The following is a 25,505-nucleotide window of genomic DNA, read 5'->3' as shown; positions in this document are numbered from 1 at the left end:
AAAGAAATACAAAGATCTCTGTTGAAATTCTACTCTCTCTTGTAAGAGACACTTTGCAACAGAACATATATGAACTTTCATTCACCTTCAAACAAGATGGAAGCTATGTTTTAAAGTGTGACTCTGAAATTACAGAGTTCTCGCCTAGGCGAGAAAAAAGGGGGGAGGGCTTGGCAGGGCCAATTTTGACTGGGATTTTAACGGTACCAATAAGAGTATAAGCATAAGAAAATTTAAAATGTTTAAACTTTATTCATACAAGTAAAAACTCAACTAGCTAGAAGCTTGATGAGTATTGTGGCATATGAAGCACCAAAAAAAGAGAAAATTACTCGAAAAAACACACATACATAGACACAGATAATAGAATGGGTCAGATAAATAGGTATGAGCATATATACATGACCAAATCACAGTAGTATATACAAATAGCTGCTCAAAGTGAAGATTCAAGAATTCATCCACTGTGGCAGCACTCAGCGCCCAACATGTTTCCCTGGAGGCTTCTTCAGGGGCGTATAATGAAATACAACAATGGTCATAATGCTACATAAAAAGAAAAAAAGGCAATAAATGTCAAAAACAATTACATATCAACATACAGTTAGTTACACATGTGTGATGTTTTTTTTTTATTTTTTTTATTTTATGTCCTATGTCTGTCTTTTATGTATCCTGTTTGTGGTTTATTTTCATTTGGACTAGAGACCATGCCACTATGGCCACCGGGATATCCTATTGTGATTCCATGGGCCCAGGTTTGGGGTGCTCTCTCGCCCATGTATGTATGTTTTTGGTGAATCACAGAGTTGATTGGAACTATCTACAGTTCTGATCTAATGCTTAATTGTATTTAATTTTTCTTTTTTCTTTTTCCATAATCAGTGCTTTTTGAACATATACTAATCATAATTTTTTTGCTAAAATACATTTGTTTATGTATATTTGTATGTATTTATTAGTAACCATGTCGCTTTATTCCTGTTAAGGGTCTTCTTATGCCCATATATACTGACATTATTGCTGCATATGTACAATTACACAGCTGAATGCTTTGACACTTGTTGATACCGTGTTGGTCCCCTCTTTTGAGGCAATTCCCCCCTGGGGGAAATCCCTGGGGGATGTGTGCATTGGGTTGTTGGTCTGGGAGGCGCCATCTGGAGGGGGACGGGTATGCGGTCTTTTCATAGGGCGGCTGCAATGCCTTTTTAGGCGTCCCCGGCTGCCCTATGGCTATAGGAACTTGGGCACCCCTCGTTCCCTTTTGTGAGCAAAAAAAATGTTCTCTTTTTTTGGTGCTTCATATGCCACAATACTCATCAAGCTTCTAGCTAGTTGAGTTTTTACTTGTATGACTAAAGTTTAAACATTTTAAATTTTCTTATGCTTATACTCTTATTGGTACCGTTAAAATCCCAGTCAAAATTGGCCCTGCCAAGCCCTCCCCCCTTTTTTCTCGCCTAGGCGAGAACTCTGTAATTTCAGAGTCACACTTTAAAACAAGTCTATTGGGGATGTTGGTACCACTGTGTTAAGTTTTCCTAAACTTCTCTTATCAGTGACATACCTTAAAATCTATTTTCTGTTGATTAAGGGTGGATAACACACCCGAGGGTGTCTTTATATATCCTTTGGTTTTTATACCAAGGGGGTGTGTCCTTCATCACTATAGCCTTATGGCATAAAATATGTCTTACGCTACTGTTAACCCTCTATAGCGGTGACCAAATGTAGAGTGCTACACTACTATTACGAATATATATCCTCTCACTCTGTGTATTCACCGTATTGTGCTTGGTGTCATTATTAGTTTCTTGTTTTGTCTTCTTGATTTGTCTTCTTGGTCTCTTTGTGTCTTTTCTGTAGTCTGTTGCAGCTGCTATCTTTTCATGTCCTTGACCCTATTGCCTTTCTCCCCGTGGATGACATGAGTATTGCTCCTCCGCATTTACCTGTGGTATTCTAACTCTCTTTCTATAAGACTCTTTTTACATAGAACACTCACTATGGACCTCTCGGGGAAAGCCTGGGTTGGCTTCATGACTGATATACAGTCCAGTTGTACTTCAGGATCCAAAAATGAAGAAGATCTTCAGGCATATCTTAATAAGGTACAGGGACTCCTCAAAAGAAAATCCCACCTATACTGGCATCTTGAATACTTCAAAAAATACGTAAGTGAAGATATTAACCCGCAAGGCCTTAGATTACAAACGTTCCCGACCATCAAGGATCCAACAGAAACCTTTAAAAAGGAATGGGAATCTATTCTAAACACCTGTAGCAAGGACCTGATGAAAACTTTAATTACATATTACACCACGAACATGACTGCCTTGGACCCCGAGATTGATAATCTGGGGGTCCAATTCAAACATGTCTTTGAATTACCGTCTTTTGTCAATCACTGGCAGGAAATTAAAAACAAATTAGAAATTTTAAACAAAGAACTAGTATCCAAAAAACTAGCCAAATTTAACTGAGATAAGCAGGCCTTCAGTGAAGGCCATGCTTATCGTTGGACAGACAGAGGGCGTTCCACACGTACACGCAAACCTGACCAACGTCAGGCACGTGGAACTGTGGAAGACACCATGGAATCGGACTCATCCCTATCGAGCACCATGTCACAAAGCACTAGATCCAAAAGATCAGGAACACAAAATACACGTCAAAAGCCACAAAAAAGAGGACGCCCTATAAATGGTCCTTCACCTACTGACACTGTTCAGCATTACAAACGTTCTAATTCACGTACCCCACAAGATAAAACATCACGACACACGAACTTAACCCAATATTACAAAAAGTCCTCAATAAAACCAATACGGGAGCACCTAATACACAAACCACAGCGGATGGGATTTTTTTAGGCCAAGCCACAACCCCCCTCCCCAAGAATTCATGACAGGGGAGTATGGACACTTATGTACAACAAACCAACACCCCAGGACTAGCACCGACATCAACAAACTGAATATTATAAACTTATCTAAGGTTACACTTACCCAAACTCAGATAGAAGTATTACAACTGGGTCTGGGTTTTTGCCCTTCTAATTCCATTGACCCTAGGGAGACAATAAAAGATCTCCATCTTTTTGCCCGCAATCTTACCTATAAATTCCTTTTTGACGAGGAACGTAAACAGAGCAAATTAGATAGAGAGTTAGCTGAACAAACTAAGAAGTATACAATGCAGAGCTCTTCGAGACCTCATCCTCCTTTATGAGGAGGGTAATCCAGAAGCTATCTCCATCATTGATGGGGATGACACTGGTAGTGTCCCGAACCCAACCGTTGACTCAGCTGCAACAGTGAACAGATTCAAGAGTAAGTCCCAACGCTTTCCCGATCTGACGCAGAACCCCCATATTTGGACATTTGTACAGTGTGTTGCTAGGGACATCAAGGACATGCAATGGCCCTCTTTTGAAAGAAATATGACTGATGAACAGCTTTTAGCTTTAAAACAACTTCAAACTAATCAATCTATAATTATTAAGCCCTCCGATAAGGGGGGCAATATAGTCATTATGACTCTTAATCAATATACCAACATGTGCCTTGATGTCCTTAGCAACTCCACTTGGTACACTCCAATTGAAGCAGTGACCATACAGGAGTTTAAATCTGAACTATCTGGTATTGTAGCGTAAGCATTCTCCCATGGCCTAATCAACAAGGACACTATGGAGTTCCTCATACCCAAACATCCCAGGACCCCTACCTTTTACACTATCCCAAAGGTCCACAAGAACCTTACCCAGCCACCAGGCAGCCCATAGTGTCCGGTATTGGTTCTCTTACAGAGAAAGCGAGCAGATATGTGGACTCCTATCTCATGCCACACGTTCTCAGTCTGCCGTCCTATATACGTGACACTACGGACCTGCTCAAACATCTTGAGGGGATTCAGGTCCCTCCGGATGCCCTGCTCATTGCGTTAGATATCAAGGCACTCTACTCGAGTATCCCACACGAGCAGGGTATCCGGATGGCTGAATCCTTCCTTAAGGAAACCAATCACAGAGAATGGCCTTTGATAGACTTTGTTCTTAGGCTTCTAAGTTTTGTTCTAACCAAAAATTATTTCACTTTTGGAGACCAATTGTACTTACAGACCCAGGGGGTGGCTATGGGCACTTGCTGCTCACCCTCCTATGCCAACCTCTATTTGGGAGGCTGGAAGAGAGAGATCTTCTCTAGCGAACACATGGATATTTGGTTACCCCATATCCTGTGTTGGCATAGGTTTATAGATGATCTACTTATCATATGGACAGGAACATCTGCTGATCTTAATATTTTTCTTGAGAGCCTCAATATTAACCATCTTAATTTAAAATTTACCTATGCCATAAGCTCTGAGAAGATCTCTTTCCTTGTCCTGACTATCAATATTTTGCCAAGTGGCGAAGTGGCTACCGATCTTTATAGGAAACCGAGTGCGGGTAACACCGTACTGTGCGCAGCAAGTGCCCATCCCACCTCCTTGGTCAAGAGCATTCCTTATGCTCAATTCATTCGCTTGAGAAGAAATTGCTCAAGTGAAATCAACTTTCAGACTCAATCTGACAAGCTTAGGGATCGTCTTTTGGAAAGGGGCTACTCCAAGTCCTTGTTGAGAAAAGCCTTTAATCGGGCTAAACAACGCCCTAGAGAGCAGCTAATATACGGCACCCGCCCTAAAGTTCAGGGCAATTCGGTGCGTTTTATTACCAAATTCTGTGCACATGAAAAGGAGCTGCGTGCAATCATGGAAAGACATTGGCATGTCCTAACAAATGATTACACGCTTAATAAATATCTGAAATCCTATCCTGAACTGGTCTTTAGACGTGCCCCGTCATTACGCGACAGTCTGACCTCCAGTCATTTCCAAACGGATGTGTGCACTTTATAGAATATTGAATATTGTATTTATATCACAGCACTTTACACTTTATTTGAGCTAGCGCTGCATAAATTCGTTTTTCATAATTTTTCCTAAGACTTTCTTAGTGTCTGCAGCAGCTGCCCATTATTGCATTTATTCTTAAATTTTCACGTTGTGTAGCGCGGGTTTTAATTTTGTTTTTTCACAATCATGGAAAGACATTGGCATGTCCTAACAAATGATTACACGCTTAATAAATATCTGAAATCCTATCCTGAACTGGTCTTTAGACGTGCCCCGTCATTACGCGACAGTCTGACCTCCAGTCATTTCCAAACGGATGTACTACATCAAATGGTACGCAAGGGTACTTACCGTTGTGGAGAATGTTCGCGATGCAGCTGGGTCACGGAGGGTAGGGGAATACGCTTACCGAATGGGAGTTGGCATAGAGCCAGGCAACACGCTAACTGTACAACCAAAGGCATCATTTACTTGATGCAATGCATCTGTAAAGCTTATTATGTCGGTAAGACCATCCGACAGTTTAACCAACGCATAGGCGACCACCTCTACTACTCAGAAGGAGGGAAAATTCTTACAACGGTAACACGCCATATTGGCTTACATCATAAATACGACAATTCCGTTATCTCCTTCTTTGTTTTAGAGGTGGTATCCCCTGACCCTCGAGGTGGGGATTGGGATAGGAAAATCTTGCAACGAGAGACGTATTGGATAGAGTACCTCGATGCCACGATACTTCCTGGCATCAATGAGGTGCTCACATACATACCTTTTCTATAAATAACAGCATAGTTTCATCATTATTCTGATCTCTCTGTTCCACCTTTTCTTACTATCTCCCTAAATGGTGATTCAAGGTCTCAGGACCTTGATAGGATGGCCGAAGATGGCCCTGCACACTACTTATGCTTCTTTTCCCTTCCTCAGTGTACTTTTTCTTTTTTCTGTTTTCCATTCTTTGTTCGTGGTGTTGACGTTCGTCCATTTATCCTTTTTCCCCCTCTTTTTTTTTTTTTTTTATTTTATGTCCTATGTCTGTCTTTTATGTGTCCTGTTTGTGGTTTATTTTCATTTGGACTAGAGACCATGCCACTACGGCCACCGGGATATCCTATTGTGATTCCATGGACCCAGGTTTGGGGTGCTCTCTCGCCCATGTATGTATGTTTTTGGTGAAACACAGAGTTGATTGGAACTATCTACAGTTCTGATCTAATGCTTAATTGTATTTAATTTTTCTTTTTTCTTTTTCCATAATCAGTGCTTTTTGAACATATACTAATCATAATTTTTTGATAAAATACATTTGTTTATGTATATTTGTATGTATTTATTAGTAACCATGTCGCTTTATTCCTGTTAAGTGTCTTCTTATGCCCATATATACTGACATTATTGCTGCATATGTACAATTACACAGCTGAATGCTTTGACACTTGTTGATACTGTGTTGGTCCTCTCTTTTGAGGCGATTTCCCCCTGGGGGACATCCCTGGGGGATGTGAGCGTTGGGTTGTTGGTCTGGGAGGCGCCATCTGGAGGGGGACGGGTGTGTGGTCTTTTCATAGGGCGGCGGCTATGCCTTTTTAGGCGTCCCCGGCCGCCCTATGGCTATAGGAACTTGGGCACCCCTCGTTCCCCTTTGTGAGCACTGCGCATGCGCCGCGATCACGGCGCATGCGCCGTTTGAGACCGGACCCGACCGCCGCCACTTCCTGTTGATGTGCGGTCGGGTTGGAGCGGCTATATAAACTGACGCCATGAATCACGGCGTCATTTTGTGGGGATCCAAGAAGCGCAGCGTATACCGGTAAGCATCACCGCTCACTACTTTGTCTATGACACTATCTTTGGGAACTATATCTTATATCTAATACGGAGCCGTCTGCTTCCACCCTGCTCTTTTGCAGCATGTCTCTCTTCCATGCATAGAAGCCATATAAGGCCAATAGCCAGCGATTGATGATCAATCTTGGCCTCTACATATTATTTGCCATATCATTACCTCAGATATCGGAGTGCAGATTCGTTTCCAGGTATACATCTTCCCGCTTCCTCAAGAAATTTCCACACTAATATTTACAACCCAATTGAGCAAGAAGTTTATTCTAACTCTGTATATTTTATCTATGCATATTATTTTGAAGAATGGCTGCCTGCCTCGAAACTGGTCTGTAGTTATTTCCCCACGATCTCTTCTTTCAATTTTAAGATGATAATTAGAATGTATCTCTTATGAAGATTTTCATTCAATAGGTTCTGACCGAGGTATGTTTGCCCCAGGTGCAAAACCTTATATGCATGTTGCATGCATCTAGGACACTACTATGGCTCACCACGTAGTCACACTTATTACCTATACTATGCAATACCCGCCTCCGCACCCGTCCCCCCCCTGTTTCTTTTCTGCGCTTCCTGCCGTCTCCTCACGTGCACTCTGCCCTGGTTTGCCCTTCGGTGGTTGGGATCTTTCCAGCAGATGGGCATTTTCCTCTGGGGACCCGCATGGTATCACGCATGTGTAACTAACTGTATGTTGATATGTAATTGTTTTTGACATTTATTGCCTTTTTTTCTTTTTATGTAGCATTATGACCATTGTTGTATTTCATTATACGCCCCTGAAGAAGCCTCCGGCGAAACATGTTAGGCGCTGAGTGCTGCCACAGTGGATGAATTCTTGAATCTTCACTTTGAGCAGCTATTTGTATATACTACTGTGATTTGGTCATGTATATATGCTCATACCTATTTATCTGACCCATTCTATTATCTGTGTCTATGTATGTGTGTTTTTTCGTCTGAGTAATTTTCTCTTTTTTTGGTGCTTCATATGCCACAATACTCATCAAGCTTCTAGCTAGTTGAGTTTTTACTTGTATGAATAAAGTTTAAACATTTTAAATTTTCTTATGCTTATACTCTTATTGGTACCGTTAAAATCCCAGTCAAAATTGGCCCTGCCAAGCCCTCCCCCCTTTTTTCTCGCCTAGGCGAGAACTCTGTAATTTCAGAGTCACACTTTAAAACAAGTCTATTGGGGATGTTGGTACCACTGTGTTAAGTTTTCCTAAACTTCTCTTATCAGTGACACACCCTAAAATCTAAATTCAAGATGGAAGCTATGCTGTTCACAATCTATATGCATAAGAAGGAATATACATGGCTTTTTAAATCCTTTTTTTTTGCTATTATTTTCTAATCACCCCAATACACCTGACAGCACGAATGGGCATAGATAAAGCATCGATGGGCACAGATGAAGCATGGATAAGCACTGATGTGACATGAATGTGGCATGGATGTGGCACAAGTGAGCACTGCTGTGGCAAAGATGGGCACAGATGAGCACTGATGTGGCATGGGTGTGGCATGGATGAGCAGTGATGTGGCATGGATGAGCAGTGATGTGGCATGGATGAGCATGGATGAGGCATGAATGTGGCATGGATGAGGCATGGATAGGTACAGGTGAGGCATGGATGAGCACAGATGAGGCACGGATGAGCACTGATGTGGAATAGATGTGGTATGGATGAGCACTTATGTGGCATGGATGAGGCACGAATGTGGCATGGATGAGCACAGATGAGGCATGAATGGGCACGGATGAGACATGGATAAGCACTGATGTGGCATGTATGTTGCACGGATGAGCACTGATGTAGCACAGATGAGCACTGATGTGAATTGGATGACACATGGATGAGCACTGCTGTGGCATTGATGTGGCATTATTGTTGCATGGATGAGCATTGCTGTGGCATTGATGTGGCATTGTTGTGGGACGGATGAGCACCAATCAGGCATGGATGAGCACAGGTGAGGCAAGGATGAGCACTGACGTGGCATGGATGTGGAACGGATGAGCAGGAATGAGACATGGATGGGCACAGATGAGGCATGGATTTGCATTGATGTGGCATTAAAGAGGCATGATTGAGCACTGAATGTGGCATGGATGTGGCATGGATGAGCACTGATGTGGCATGGATGAGCACCGATAAGGCATGGATGGGCACAGGTGAGGCATGGATGAGCACTGAGGTGACATGGATATGGCATATATGAGCACTGATGTGGCATGGTTGTGGAATGGATGAGCACGAATAAGGCATGGATAGGCACAGATGAGGCATTGATTTGCATTGATGTGGCATGGAAGAGGCATGGGTGAGCAATGATGTGGCATGGATGTGGCATGGATGAGCACTGATGTGGCAAGGATATGGCATGGATGAGCACTGATGCGGCTTGTATGTGGAATGGATGAGCACAAATGAGGCATGGATGGGCACAGAAGAGGCATGGATTTGCATTGATGTGGCATGGAAGAGGCACGGACGAGCACTGATGTGGCATGGATGGGGCACTGATGAGCACTGATGTGACATGGATGTGGCACGGATGAGCACTGATGTGGCATGGATAGGCACAGATGAGGCATTGATGAGCACATATGAGGCATGAATGTGGCACAGATGAGCCCTGATGTGGCATGGATGTGCCCCGGATGATCACTGATGTGGCATGGATAAGCACTGATGTGGCATGGATGTGGCGTGAATGAGCACTGATGTGGCACTGATAGGCACTGACATGGCACGGATGGGCACAAATGAGGCACGGATGGGCATGGATTTGCATTGATGTGGCATGGAAGAGACACGGATGAGCACTGATGTGGCACGGATGAGTACTAATGTGGACGTGGCACTGATGAGCACTGATGTGACAAAAATGTGGCACAGATGAGCACTGATGTGGCATGGATGAGCACTGATGTGGTATGGATGGGCACAGATGAGGCATTGATGAGCACAGGTGAGGCATGAATGTGGCACAGATGAGCACTAATGTGGCATGGATTTAGCCCGGATGAGCAATGATGCGGCATCGATAGGCACGGATGAGCACTGATGTGGCATGGATGCGGCACAGGTGAGCACTGATGTGGCATAGATGGGCACGAATGAGCACTGATGTGGCATAAACGTGGCATGGAAAAGCACTGGTGTGGCATGGATGAGCACTGATGTGGCATGGATGAGCACAGATGAGGCATGGATGTAGCACAGATGAGGCACGGATAGAAACAGGTGAGGCCTGGATGAGCACGAATGAGTACTGATGTGGCAGATGAGCACTGATGTGGAAGGGATGTTGCATGGATGAGCACTGATATGGCATGGATGAGCATTGATGTGGCATGGATGGGCCCCAGAAGATGCATTGATGAGCACAGATGAGGTATGAATGTGGCACAGATGAGCACTGATGTGACATGGATGTGGCCCGGATGAGCACTGATGTGGCCTGGATAAGCACTGATGTGGCATGGATGTTGCATGGATGAGCACTGATAAGACACTGATAAGTACTGGCGTGGCACAGGTGGGCACACATGAGACACGGATGGGCATGGATTTGCATTGTTGTGGCATGGAAGAGGCACGGATGAGCACTGATGTAGCATGGATGTGGCACAGATGAGCACTGATGTGGCATGGATAAGCATTGATGTGGCATTGATGGGCACAGATGAGGCATTGATGAGCATGGATGAGGCATGAATGTGGCACAGATGAGCACTGATGTGTCATCGATGGGCACGGATGAGGCATGGATAAGCATGGATGTGGCACGGATGAGCACTGAGGTGACATGAATTTGGCACGGGTGAGCACTGATGTGGCATAGATGGGCACAAATGAGCACTGATGTGGCATGAATGTGGCACGGAAGATCAATGATGTGGCATGGATGAGCTCGGATGAGGTATGGATGAGCACAGATGAGGCATGGATGTGGCACGGGTGAGGCATGGATAGGTACAGGTGAGGCATGGATGATCACAGATGAGTACTGATGTGGCACAGATGAGCACTGATGTGGAAGGGATGTGGCATGGATGAGCACAGATGAGGCATAGATGGGCACAGATGAGGTATGGATGAGCACCGATGTGGCATGGATATGGCACGGATGAGCACTCATGTAGCACAGATGGGCACAGAAGAGGCATGGATGAGCACGGATGAGGCATGCATGGGGCACAGTACCCCATGAATAACTTCTTCTGAGACTACCATTGAGTGTGGCATCCACAAATGATATTAAGCATTATAGACCCATTTTCTATACGTTACCTGGGTCCATACCATTTGGCGAGCATATCCCTGCATCTATGGTGGTGGTGTTTGATCTTACATCTGGTTTGGTCACTTGTATGTGTTCACTCAGTCGGATTACCCTTACAAGCTTCAAAGGCTTCACCTTTCAATATAATGAACTATTACTAGTGTGTAAAACTCTCACCTTAGTTTTACGACAGTATCTCTAGCATAACATGGCATTTTTTCCAAATATGTTCCCTTTTCGTCCTCCAAAATAATATTAAACAGTGTGATTACTTGTTCAGCATGTTTATAGGCTACATGGGAAAAGCTGAAACTTAATTCCCTAATCTTGTAGCATGTATCATACTCAATCATTATTCCTCAAGAGCTTCGGAGAGATTCTCCAGTTGAGATCTGCAGCCCTCTAGTGGCAAAAACTGGTGGCTTTTACCATCAACTTAGAAGAAGAAGGTAGAAAGTGAGAGCTTGATCCGTCAGATGACAGCATACCACTCTGGGTATCACCTATAAATAAGTTAAAAAGTAAGGGTCCTAACACTGAACCTTGGAATACATAACTAATAATCTTAGAGCATTCAGAATATGAATAATTAATCACTACTCTCTGAATAGGGTCTTTTAACAGTTTCTCTTTCAACTTACAGACTGGATTTTCTAAGTCTGTATACTTTACCATACATATCATTTATTTATTGCAGGTACTTATATAGCGCTATCAATTTACACAATATATATTGTACATTCACATCAGTCCCTGCCCTTCAGGAGCTTACAATCTAAGATCCCTAACTCACATTCATACAAACACATACTAGGGCCAATTTGGATAAGAGCAAATTAACCTGCCAGCATGTTTTTGGAGTGTGGGAGGAAACCCACGCAGGCACAGGGAGAACATGCAAACTCAAGGCAGGTGGATGGGATTCGAACCAACAACCCTAGTGCTGCTAGGCGGAAGTGCTAACCACACAGGACACTCGGTTGAATGTTTTTGCAAAGTCCAGGTATACAATCACCACAGCCATACCTTTGTCTAAGTTTTTGTTTATTTCCACAAAAATAATTCATATTTGTTTAACAATTTCAGTTTTTTGAGAATTCATGCTGACTATTGCTATTGTTTTCTAGCAAAAACTCTTTTATGTGTTTTTTTTTTATCAAACGTTCTAGTATCTTCCCAATTATGGAAGATTAACTAACCAGTATGTAGTAAAAGTCTTGGTAAAGACTTTGATCCCTTTTTAAATATAGGCACCACGCTGGCCTTGTGCCAATCCAGTAGTGCCTTGCCAGTCATTAAAGAATCTCTACAAATTAGAAATTATGACTTCAGAATAACAGAGCTCAACTCTGTGAGGACACACAGGTGTAAATTATCTGGTCCAAGTGCGTTATTCACCTTTATTTCAGATGATTCTGGACTATATCAGTTTTGAGCCTTTGCGGTTCTTCTGTCAATACCTCATTATACCCTTGAGCTCCCCCATTTTCATTTGTATACACTCAGCTGAAGAAGGTATTTAATACATTTGCATTATCTCTGTCCCCAGTCACAATGTCTAAATTATTTTGTAAAGGGAAATTAAACAATTTAAGAAAAAAGAACCTCAGGAAGGTGTCTAAACCCTTATAGGGAAGGTATCAACATCCCATACATTAATTAAAACAACAATGCACCAACATTGGATTTTAGGTATTAATAAAGAATACTAGTTTATAAAATGTATTTCGTCTTCATAAAAGTATTCTGGCACAAACAATTTAGACATATTACCTAAAACATTACTACATCTAAACTACCTCAGGTCAGGTTGTGGTATCAGAAATGTGAACCTTTTATATACCCTGCCATATGCTTCATGTGGCACCACCATGCCATCTAATGCTGGTGCACAAACATCGTCATGTCACATATTGGTATATGCACATTAAGATGGCTCAGTGAACTTATGGCATTATTACACAAATGACATCACCACACATTTGCATGAGAATGTTCAATGCAAATGTTCCTGGGCATATCCCATTTTTTCCCAGAAGGAAATAGGGAAGCCTATCACATCCCCATTCACAGCATGATAACATGCCAGAGACGCCCCAAAAAGATGGTCACCAGGATGCACCTAACAATAAGCAGTGGTTGCTAGCACCACCTAATGGAAAACACAGGTGCACATAAAGAGCAGACATTGCCCAGTATACAAACAATTTTATAGTAAGTCAAATTTTATTTTCAAAATTATAAGGCTCTTTTACACACTGGCAATAAAAGCAGGATTTTGAGGCGCATGTTTAACCACTTGCCATCTGCTCACTCGAGCACTACTGCGGCAAAGTGGTTCGTTATCGTCTGACGACGTAGACCTACGTCGCCAGACACTCCCCTTCCTTGGCGGCGCGCGCGCACCGCCGGAGGCTCGCTCCCGCTGTATTCAGTCACAGAGGGAGTCGGGCCAGGGGAGGAGCAGCGGCGATCACCGCTGCTCTTCCCCGATCGTCGGGGAATCGAGTGTGGAGATCCGCCTGTTTGTGTAAACACAAGCGGGCGGATCACCTAAGTGACAGGCAGGGTCAGATTGCAGGGTTCAGCATAGCTGAACATGCGATCTGTCCTTGTGTCACTCAGTCACCTCCCCCCACACACGTTAGTAAGCACCAGGCATACATTAACCCCTCCCTCTCCAATAAAATTAACCCCTTCCCTGCCAGTGTCATTTTTACAGTAACAGTGCATATATATATAGCACTGATTACTGTAGTAATGTCACTGGTACCCCCAAAAGTTTCAAAAATGTCAGTCAAGGGTCCGATCTGTCTGCCACAATGTCGCAGTCCCGCAAAAAAATCGCAGATCGCCGCCATTACTCGTTAAAAAAAAAACACCAAAAATGACAGAAATCTTTCCCTTAGTTAAGAAACGCAATAACTTTTGCGCAAACCAATCAAAATACGCTTATTGTGATTTTTTTTTACCAAACATAGGTAGCAGAAAACAAATTGGCCAAAAATTTAAAAAAATTTTGATTTTTATATTTTTTTGGGGGGGGAATTTCATATATAAAAAATGTGAAAAATATTGTTATTTTTTAAAAATTTACGCTATTTTTTTGTTTATAGCGCAAAAAGTAAAAATCGCACAGGTGATCAAATACCACCAAAAGAAAGCTCTGTTTGTGGAAAAAAAAGGACGTAAATTTCGTTTGGGTATGGCATCGCACGACCGCGCAATTGTCAGTTAAACCCGCACAGTGCCGAATCGCAAAAAGTGGCCCAGACGTAAGACAGCAAAATCCTCTAGTGGTAAAGTGGTTAACACTCCTCAAATGCCTAGTAAAGCAGTCTGCATTTGATAATATGGACAGCACACAGAGCTATTCACATTATTTAAACACGGAAAAAGTGTTTGCATCGCATCGGGTTGCTGTGCTTCAAAAATGAAGCTACATGTCGAGTTTGGAGGGAATTGAAACATATCAACTCCTTCTATTCAAGTCAATGGTAATGCACCATAAAAATGCCGACACACATTTGTGGAGCATTTGCAGTGTGTTTGCAGCATGTTGGACCTTGTTTAGAAAAACAACCAAAAAAGGCATCTGAAGTGCATTTTTAATGTACCTTCAGTGGTCATCAAATGCACATTAAGCCTATAAGGCATTTGGGGAGTATATTAACATGCCTTTATTGTAAGGTAATATACAGTTTTTTGTTTTTTTTCAATTCTGTTTATTGAAAATGTTGAATAAAAAGACACAAACAGAGCGCCAAACGGGGCATACCCCGGCGCTACACAACTTAAACATCTACACACTACTAAACACATATAGACATCAAAGCAGTCTCGACCCAAAAAAAGGAGGGGCGAGGGCCCTGGAAGTTGCACCCTCATTTAAAGTCAGGAGAAAGAAAGATGCATTATATAAGTGATCATAGCATTAAACCCTGTCTCCCACCACCCAGGACCCACAGATCACCACAGTATCCCCTCCCATCAAACACAAAGGGGTCATCACCTCATGCAAGGCCCTCCACCCCCACAAGAGCCAGGGGGCTAATCCTGGGTATCGGTTGTTAGAGAGGAATTGACCCATAATTGCCACACTTTTTCAAACTTTCAAGGACATCCTCTGGACATGTATGCTGTGTAATATAAAGGCACCACAGCGTTCACCAGTCCCTTCCAGAAACCCAACGTGGGAGGGAGTGCTGATTTTCACTTCAGCACTATTGCCTTCTGGGCATAAAACAACAGAATGCCCACCAGAGTGCGCACTGCCCTGGGAGCCTGTATGACTAGTACCAAACCTAGGAGGTAGACAGTGACCATCAGCGGAACTGCTCTCTTAACAAGAGTAGACACAAAGCCTGTCACCTCCCGCCAGAAGCCACCAACCACCGGGCACTCCCAGAAAATATGGGAGAACCCCGCAGAGTCACTGGGGCACCTCCAGCAGGAGGCTGGGACCGCCGGGAACATACGGTGTAGCCGCTCAGGGGTCAGGTAGATTCTGTGCAATATCTTAAATTGAATCAGCCTATCTTTGGTTGCAATCAGAGCCCTGAAGGGACTGTCCCAGATCTCTTCCCAATCCTCCTCGTCTAACCCCCCACCCTCCACATCCCATGTCGCACGCAATCCAGCCAGACCAGTCTGGATGGAAGGATGAGGAGAGGGGTTTTTCCAGGGTGTCATCGCGTAAGGTAATATACAGTTTAATGTCTATTATTCCTCCAAAGGGGAATCCTTCCCTTCTCTTTCATGGATCACCTTGTTAATTGCCTATAATGCTGCTGTATAAGCTTCTATTTGAGAAGAGCAGCTCTCTTACACGTAACTTGTCTATTATATATTGATTCACTTTGGGATCCGTTAGAAGCAAATGGTGTTGGGCAAACGGTTCGGCCCAAGCATGAATTGGGTCCGAACATTGGCTGTTCGCCTATTCGATGAACTCCTGAATTATCAGGGCATTCGACTGTTTGTTCAGCCCACTGAAGGACCACAATGTGCTGCACCACTACTGTCATAGCCTTGAGTAGACACTGTCATGATGACTCTATCCAATCATGGCTCATTGCTCTTAGTCCCACCCCACACAATAACATTTTTTTTCCCAAAGCGGCCATTTGCAGTGTGATATTGGCATGGAGAGAGATAGAACAGGGCTCTCTCTGTTCAGTGCTACTAGCCAGTTAGTGTGCAATGGTGGGCTATTGTGATTCTATTATGAGTGTAAAGTATTAGTTTAGTGTGCATCTAGTGATAGTGCAGTGTGAGTGTAGTGGGACCATTCATTTTTACTTTAGTGTCAGTTTAATGTGAATCTAGTTTGTTCAGTGTGCATCTAGTGATAGTGCAGTGTGTGTTTAGTCTGACTATTCATTTTTACTTAAGTGTCATTTTATTTTGTCAGGGCTGGTTTCCTGCAGTGTATTTCAGTGTGTTACTGCATGTTTACTGCAGTATATTGCAGTGCGTTATTGCACATTTCCCGCAGTATATTGCAGTGCATTATTGTAGGTTTACTGCAGTATATTGCAGTTTGTTCGTGTACGGTTAACACGGTATATTTCAGTGCGTAAGTGCACATTTACCACAGTATATTGCAGTATGTTACTGCACTTTTAATGCAGTATACTTCAGTGTGTTATTGCACTTTTAACGCAGTATATTTCAGTGCGTTACTGCGTGTTTAAAGCAGTATATTTCAGTACGTTATTGCAGGTTTACTGCAGTATATTGCAGGGCGTTAGTGCATGTAAAATGCAATATATTTCAGAGCATTAATACAGGTTTAATGCAGTATTTTTCAGTGCGTTATTGCAGGTTTACAGCAGTATATTGCAGTGTTTTGGTGCACATTTACCACAGTACATTGCAGTGCATCACTGCACTTTTAACGCAGTTTATTTCAGTGTGTTAATACAGGTTTACTGTAGTATATTTCTGTGTGTTAGTGCACTCAAGTTAAAGTACACAAACACCACTTTCCATCGATTAAAGTGCATCCACGTATACATTTTCCGATCTTTATTACATTTTATTAAAATCCCCCCTCCCCTCGGCATCATATCTGGGAGGTCAACAAGAAGAGGCAGACATTCCCATGGCACTGTGAGAGGACCAGCAGCATCTGTGTCCACAGGCAAAGGTGGACATTGTCTGTCCTCAGGCAGTGCATCATTAGTGATGTTGCTGTGCTATCCAGCCACAGCATGCAGAGGAGGTGGTGGACTGGCTGACTAAACCATCCTCACCCTTCTCATCCTCCATTACCCAAGCAGAGACTAGTGCACAGTCCACTGCAGCTGCCAGAGTGGCTTATTTTGCCTCCTTGTCCACAGCTACTCCAGTCATAGCCCCAGCATCAGGCATGGAGGAGTCAGCTGAGTTATTTGAACACAGCATCAGCCACTTGCTCCTAGATGATTTATCAACAGTACCTCTATAGGGTTACAGTGAGAAGACACCACCAATAACTAAAGCCCAATTTTTTTGCACCTGTTACTTCTATCCAAAGTCTGCAAAAGAGACACCAGAATTTATCCAAAAAATCTCTAATCTTGCTCCAAGTGCACTAAATTGTAGCCTCATCATACAGACTGGTTCCCAAAGGCGATGTTTACAAAATAAAGAAAGCCTGCAAGGAAAATATCAATTTTTTGCCTTTATACTGTAAATGTCATTTTTGCTGCAGCAGGTTCTATACATGGTATAGATGTGCCACTTTACAGGTAGACCAAGGAGACCTCCCAGGCACTATATTTAGAGGAATATTTCATTTTTTTTTTTTTTTGTTATTTTTTAATTTTTATGGTTTCACTTTAGGCATCAGTAAATCACTGCTCATTAAAAAAATTAGGTTTTTTACAATATTTGTTTCATTGATACATGTCCCCAAGGGCAGTACCCAGACCCCTATAACCATTGTATGCCCAGATACTTGCATATAAGCCTTTAAAATTAGCACTTTTGACTTTTCAAATTCGGGTCCCATAGACTTCAATGAGGTTTGTTATTCAGGCCTGAACTTTTGCAATGTTCGAAAGTTCTGCCATGAACCGAACTGGTGGTCCTTCGGCCCATGTCTAATAGCAAATATCAATATTTATTAAATCTTTGCTTAATCTAATGGTGTTTTCTTGAATACTTCATAATGTCCTTGAGAATATCCGGACTATCCTGTATATTTTTGTAGAATAACAGTGAATTGATAGCACTTTCCTGAAAGCTTTTTTTAGACTGGTCTTAGTATATCCTCTTGTCTCTGGCACGGGATCATACTTGTTGCATTGGCTCGATTGGCTTTTCTGCCTCTTCTGGAGAAAGGTGGGATAGGTCTTGGAACTTCCACTCTGAACACTCCCAGGCAAAGGCGCAGTGGCATAATTTGCATGCTCACACTGTAGTCTGTACCGTCACAAGGGGTGTACAGCATTACGTGATGTAATGACATCACCACAGCAGGAACAAGAGGATAATACATATGGTGGAGAATATAAAAGAGGTGGGCCACATTACCCACACCCCGCCCCTGGGAGGACTGTGTGCCCATCTGCCTCTACATAGCATCATATGGCAGGATTCACATATAAGCTTGAGAAACAGCTTAACCACCTCCCGCCCGCGCTGTAGCCAAAAGACGGCTACAGCGCGGGCTCTAATTTCCGGGAGGCCGTCTTTAAACGGCCTCCCAGTAACAGGCTCCCCACGCGCTCCCGCGAGCGCGCATCGGGGGAAAATCTGTGTCGGCCGTGTCCCTTGGACACAGCCAATCACAGATCATGGTGAATGGCCAATCACAGCGGCCATTTACCACGTGATCGGAACATCCAATGAGAGATGATCTCAAATGTAAACAAATGAGATCATCTCTGATTGCCAGCTCTCTTCCTCACACAGAGACTGCAGTGTGAGGAAGAGGAGAGCCGATCAGACACAGAGAAATGTAATCAGGGCACTGATCACCAGTGCCCTGATTACACAAGAGGTAAATAAAATGCCATCAGTGCCCAAAGTGCCCGCCATCAGTGTCCCCCATCAGTGCCCACAATCAGTGCCCATAGTGCTGCCAGTCAGTGCCCATCGGTGCCTGCTCATCTAGGCACTGATGGGCACTGACTAGCAGCACTATGGTCACTGAGTGTGGGCACTGATGTGTTGCCCATCAGTGCTCATCAGTGCCGCCCAACAGTGCTCATCTGTGCCACCCGTCAGTGTCCATAAGTGCCACCCTTGAGTGTCCATCAGTGCCGCCTCTCAGTGCCCATCAGTGCCGCCCATCAGTGCCACCTCTCAGTGCCCAGCAGTGCCACCTCTCAGTGCCCAGCAGTGCCACATCTCAGTGCCCAGCAGTGCCGCCTATCAGTGCTCATCAGTGCCGCCTATCAGTGCTCATCAGTGCCGCCTCATCCGCGCACATCAGTGAAGGAGAAAAAATTATTTATTTTCAAAATTTACTCACAGAAAATAAGAAAAAATGTTTTTTTTCAAAATTTTCTGTCTTTTTTCTTTTTTCTTGTAAGAAATAAAAAACCCAGAGGTGATTAAATACCACCAAAAGAAAGCTCTATTTGTGTGGAAAAAAATTTATAAAAATTGCATATGGGTACAGTGTAGCATGACCGCGCAATTGTCATTCAAATCATGAGAGCGCTGAAAGCTGAAAATTGGCCTGGGAAGGAAGTGGGTGAAAGTGCCCTGTAGGCAAGTGGTTAAGGATGAAAATTTGTATAACCCTCCTACCTTTTTTGGGAAGAAGGCTGATTCATTTCTGTTTCTATTTAATAGACACATTATTGACTTTAGTGGATTTTTGGAGATGATAACCTATACATTATGGGGGAAAGACAAAGTATTCAACTAAGATTCAAATTATAGGTGGCAATTATTGCCATATGGGCATTCAAGGAGTAAAGATAATGTTTTTGCTTTTGTGCATTGTTATAATCATCCCATTAGTAGAGGTTTAGGGGCATGGTACCAGAGCTATATATGTATAAGGACCTTTACAAACATGTACTAATTGAAATACCCACATGGGGTAGATGTGATTCCACCCCCCTTTTTTGTAAGGTAGGTAATAAAAATGTTTGATAAATTTTGGTGACCTTGTTTATTTGTTTTTTTTTTATACGAGGTGTGGTTGGATAAATTATTGATATCCTGTCGATCTTGACGATTTTGTGTCCATCCTTTTCATTCTTTGGGGCTGTACTGACCAACTTTGGATGATTGGGTATGCACATCTCCTGGACAGACTTCACTTGTGTGGATTTTTTAAATATGGCTGGCTTCACCTTCATGCTACATTGTAAACTCTAAGTGAGATTCATTTACCTGTAATATTTAGTCCCGGTTCACACTAGGGCGACCTGTGAGACGACCTGGTCACCTCACAGGTCGCCGTAGGTCGCCTCCCATAGGGAAGCTGCGGACCCGTTCTAATAGGAGCGACACAAGTCGCTCCGACTTAGAAAAAGGGTCCGGAGCTTCTTTGGGGCGACCAGGAGGCGACCGCCATAGACTTCAATGTTATGAAGTCCGTGGCGGCCACTCCGAGGTCGCGGCGCGCTGCTCGCACCGCGACCTCGGAGGTCGCGGTGCGAAGTAGCGTCGCTCGTATGTGAATGGGCACTAAAGACCTCAATGTTTTGTACATTATTTAATTATATTTATCTTTTCACAGATACAGTAAGGGCCCTTTCACACGGGCGTTCCGCATGTCCTTGTATCATCCTATTTTTTTGCGGATGATATACGGACATAATGTATGTCAATGGCATTGCGGATGTCAGCGGATGACATCCGATTTTCATCCTTTCAGTTCTGTTCCGTTTTTTGGAACGGAACAGAACCCTATTTTTGTTCCATTAAAAAAACGGAATGGATGCAAAATCGGATGTCAGCCGAGTCACCCTCTGACATCCGCAATGCCCATAGACATACATTATGTCCGTATATCATCCGCAAACGGATGGGATGATATGCGGACATACAGAGCGGATGACACAAGTGTCATCCGCTCCGGGAAAAAAAAAAAAAAGTGCCGGAGCGGATCGCAATGCGGTCAGCTCCGTGTGAAAGAGGCCTTAATCTCCTGAGGAATTGGCTGATATAGTCCACATTGAAACAGAGAAGAAAAGGTTTTTGGACATTTCTGGTAAATGTAAAAAATATAATCTAAATCAGAATGGATAAAGAGATAGAGGGGACGTAATACTATTTAAAGTTATGTGTCTAAATTGTTTGTATCAGAAGGTTGAATAAACACATGGATTTTATAAACTAGTATTTTTTGTTAGTACCTAAAAAGTCCTGTGTTGGTACATTGTTGTTATCTTGCAAAGGGCCTACGTGCTCAGGCCTGATCTTTTTACTATTAATATATTTAGGAATTTTGTGGGGTTTTTCATCTCATTTGTTTTGAAATTTTGGAACCTTGATTTTCTTTTTACATTTTTTTTATTTGTATTTTTTGTATTTGTTTTTAAATTCATTTAACTTTCTAATGATGATAGTGTTTATTCATTGTTATATTTTGTCAGTACCCTTCTTTATGGCTTATTTGGACATAATCTACATAGGTTTTATGGTTAGCCTTTTAAATTTATTGCCCTTGGGAATATTCAGTATTTGCAATGTGTTTGCTTACAGTTTATTTGAAACATTCCCCTTTCTGTTCTCTGTTCTTTAACCACTTGCTTACAGTGCATTTTCACCCCCTTCCTGCCCAGGCCAATTTTCAGCTTTCAGCGCTGTCGCAATTTGAATGACAATTGCGCAGTCATGCTACACTGTACCCATATGACATTTTTATAATTTTTTTCACACAAACAGAGCTTTCTTTTGGTGGTATTTAATCACTGCTGTTTTTTTTTATTTCTCCTTCACTGATGTGTGCTGATGAGGCGGCACTGATGGGCACTGATAGGCTGCACTGATGGGCACTAATGATGTGGCACTTATGGGTACTGATGAGGTGGCACTTATGGGCACTGGTGAGGTGGCACTGATGAAGAGGTACTAATATGCCGCACTGATGGGCACTGATAGGTGGCACTGAAAGGGGGCACTGATGGGTGCTGAGAGGTGGCACTGATGGGCACTGAGAGGAGGCACTGGTGGGTGGCACTGATGGGCACTGACAGGCGGCACTGATGGACACTGATAGGTGGCACTAATGGTCACTGATGGGTGGCACTGATGAGCACTGATGGGCGGCACTGATGGACACTGATGGACAGCACCATCAGTTCCCACAATCAGTGCCCACAGTGCTGCCAGTCAGTGCCCATCACTGCCTAGATGAGCAGGCACTGATGGGCACTGACTGGCAGCACTGTGGGCACTGATGGCAGGCACTGTGGGCACTGATGGTGGGCAGTAATTGGCACTTTATTTACATTTTGTGTAATCAGGGCACTGATGATCTGATACTTGTCTCCCCTATGAGGAGGAGCCGCTGATTGAAGCCGAATAACGGCACTTCCTCATTTACATGTGTAAATGGACACAGCCGATCAGATGGGTAAAGAGTCATGTCATTGACTCTTTACCGAGATTGGGGTCGCGCCATGTCCTAGCAACACGGCGCGTCCATTAACCCCCCTTCCACGCGCTCCGGGGGCACGCAAGAGAACATGTTCTGGTGCGGCGTCATATGACGGTGTCCAAGAACAATACCTGCACCGCTCTGCCGGCGGGCGGGTAGCAAAGGTTAATGACAATATTCCCTTCCAGTCTAAGTTTTGGAAAGGTGTCCTCAGACTTGGCAAATGAGTTCAACTAATATTGTCTTGTTATCTTTTACATACAGTAGTTCTCTTCATGCACCAAAGCTTCCTATTTTGCTTGCCAGACTTCTGGCATTGGTGAACAAATACCTAACCCACTGTTTATTTTCTATATCTTTTTTGTAGTATAAATAATACTGTAATCACCAGAAGTTATGTAGTTGAGTTCTAACTTGTCTGCCTCATTAAATTTTGATTCTCCCTCCAACTCAATCCTAGTTTATATACTCTCCCAACCTTTCCATAAACCTCTCCCCTAGCACAGCAGATTGCCTTTCATTTAGGTGCAAATAATTTTTAGCACATACAGTAGGTTGTACCCCAATAAAAAGTCACCCCAGTACATTAGAAACCAAAATACCTTACTCATACATCAGTTATTTAGCCATGCATTTTGTTCTCTAAGCTCCCACTGCCTTTCCTGTGTTGTGTATGGTATAGGAAATATTCCAGAAAATATAACCTTGGAGGTCCTTCCTTTCAACCTACAGCCTAGTTCTTTAAATTCTCAAAGATCCTCCACTCTCCATGTATTTTGGTCAGAATATGAACCAAGACAACTGGGTCATGCCCAGCCCCTTCCAGTAATTTGTCTACCCAGTTCACCACACGCTTAACCCTGGCACCAGGGAGAAAACAAACCATTTGGTGGAGGTGACCCTGGCAAAAAATTGTTCCATCAGTCATCCTGATTAAAGAAACCCAAACACCACCAACTATCAAGGCCTTCCTTTATTATTCCCCCTCCCCTCCCCTCCCCACACCCCACCAAATGGTCAGCAGCTCTCCCAGCTGTTAGGAGGTAGCAGTTATATCTAGTGCTGCATCTAGTTATAGAAGAATTGAAAAAAAAAGCCCCGATCCAGTACCACCCATCATATCTAACAAGGTTTTGTAATCCAGGCACCATTGCCAAACAGCAAAGTTAGATCCATGACTTCCATTGAAGCAGCAGCATATCTTGGACAAGATCACACTCACAGCCTGCTCACTGGACAAACAAGAGAGCAGCAGCACTGGTGACGTTATTCCACTGCTCACTTTGCTGTCTCAACCCTACATTATCACTACAACCAACACATATGCAGGGCGATCATATAGAAAATATTTACCCTAAACTCTGGTTAGAGCACCCACAGGTCTCTATAATTCGATAGCATTGTACTCTAAGGTTGAGATGAATATGATAGCTTAACCCTGTTTTGATTTTATCAGTGGTGATTTATCCCATATTTTCTATAGGAATCATCCGTAACCACTCCTAGGACCAAGTGAGGACCAGTTATCATTATACTGGTATTTGTTTTGCTAGTTTATTTTTCTTGGACTCCTTTTCTTCTTGTTTTGATTAAAAAAAAAAGGTCTGCACCTGTCCACAGTCTGATCCTGAATGGGGTGGCATTAGCTGACCACGGATGGGGGTCTCAACCTTCGCGGCAAACGCATGTTGTTTATTCCTGTTCACTGTACCTGTACTTGCTGTCTAACAGATACGTTTGTAAATTTTGCACTTTCCCAATGTTTGTGCTTGACCTTAAAAATATGTGATTATAAGTAGGGTTGAGCGGACACCTAGATGTCCGTGTTCGACGGGTTCGGCCGAACTTTAAAAAAAAGTCCGGGTCCGTGTCCCGGACTTTTACCGAACTTTTCCCGGACACCGAACCCCATTGAAGTCAATGGGGACCCGAACTTTAAGGCACTAAAATGGCTCTAAAACACCAAAGGAAAGGGCTAGAGTGCTGCAAATGGCAGCAAAACGTAATTAAGAGCATGGCAAGTGCTCTGCAAACAAATGTGGATAGGGAAATAACTTAAAACAACAAAAAAAAAACAGAAAAATAAAACAATATTCTTCTTCATCTCTGAAGGACGAGGCCCATATGGAGTAGGAGGGAGGTTGAGGTGGTGGTGGATGTGGCGGTGACATAGGCATGCGCACAGGGTGTGCCGGGTGTGCCTGGGCACACCCTAATCACCTAGGGCACATAGCATTGCCAGTGAGGAGATGGGAAAGATCTCCCTCGGACCTGCTCTGCTCTATTTCTCTTTGCCTACATGTACATGGCCCCGATACATTACTCTCCCTGCTGGCAAACACATGCATGTGTATTTCAACTTTGGGGTGCACACCTTAATGCAATAGGCTGCGCACACCTATGGGCGGTGTAGGTGGAAGCGGCGGTGGAGGAGGACCAGGGCCGGATTAAGAGCATCATGGGCTTGGTGCTGAGGATTTTGAAGGGCCTTAAGGGCCGTGCCTTGCCATGCACCCAGAGGAGGAAGGGTGCAGCCATGCATGCCTAATTCAACATGGGATGCTGTCTCTGAAGCCCATAAACACATCCATGCATCGGCAACTGTCCCTCCTTGTCCGGCCTTCGCGCTGTGTGGGGAGGTTCTGAGGGTGCTGCCTGGGGAAGAGAGCATAGAAGCCAGACTTCTGTGTTTACAAGTGACAGAAGAGCGGTAACAGTGAATATGGCCAACCCGGGGCCTATATAAAAGGTAGGGGCCTGGAGCTGCAGCTCCAATAGCCCCTACGTTAATCTGGCCCTGAGGAGGAGGACGAGGTAGCCAACACTGCTTCTTTTCACAAATTTTAAATGAGGGTACACCCCAAAAGAGTGAGAAAGAGCAAAAATGGAACAATGGGTGGGT

This window comes from Pelophylax lessonae, assembly GCF_965119305.1.
Source record: "Pelophylax lessonae genome assembly, chromosome: 12".
In the NCBI taxonomy this organism is placed as follows: domain Eukaryota; kingdom Metazoa; phylum Chordata; class Amphibia; order Anura; family Ranidae; genus Pelophylax; species Pelophylax lessonae.
Note: the sequence above shows the minus strand (reverse complement) of the source record.